This window comes from Juglans regia, unplaced genomic scaffold, assembly GCF_001411555.2.
Source record: "Juglans regia cultivar Chandler unplaced genomic scaffold, Walnut 2.0 Scaffold_2537, whole genome shotgun sequence".
In the NCBI taxonomy this organism is placed as follows: Eukaryota; Viridiplantae; Streptophyta; class Magnoliopsida; order Fagales; family Juglandaceae; genus Juglans; species Juglans regia.
The window spans coordinates 1-255 of NW_023356774.1; the positions used below are offsets into that span (position 1 = coordinate 1).

The following is a 255-nucleotide window of genomic DNA, read 5'->3' on the forward strand; positions in this document are numbered from 1 at the left end:
TACGCGATGGGCAGGGCGAGATTTTCCCAAAAATCCACTCCCGAGTGCTCCTTCTTGTCAATTTATCTCGCAAGGCGGAAAAAACAAAAACGAGGGGTGCAACACGAAGACTTCCCAGGAGGTCACCCATCCTAGTACTACTCTCGCCCAAGCACGCTTAACTGCGGAGTTCTGATGGGATCCGGTGCATTAGTGCTGGTATGATCGCACCCATCAAACTAATTACTTAAAATTCATATAATCCTTGAGCGACAT

General features: G+C 47.8%; 1 non-coding gene across 1 annotated transcript; it reads right to left on the reverse strand.

Annotated features, from left to right (window-relative positions):
* Positions 1-93: 93 nt before the first annotated feature.
* LOC118345392 lies at positions 94-212 on the reverse strand. The gene has a single exon (XR_004798932.1). It is a non-coding gene; the product is annotated as a 5S ribosomal RNA (ribosomal RNA).
* Positions 213-255: the final 43 nt, after the last annotated feature.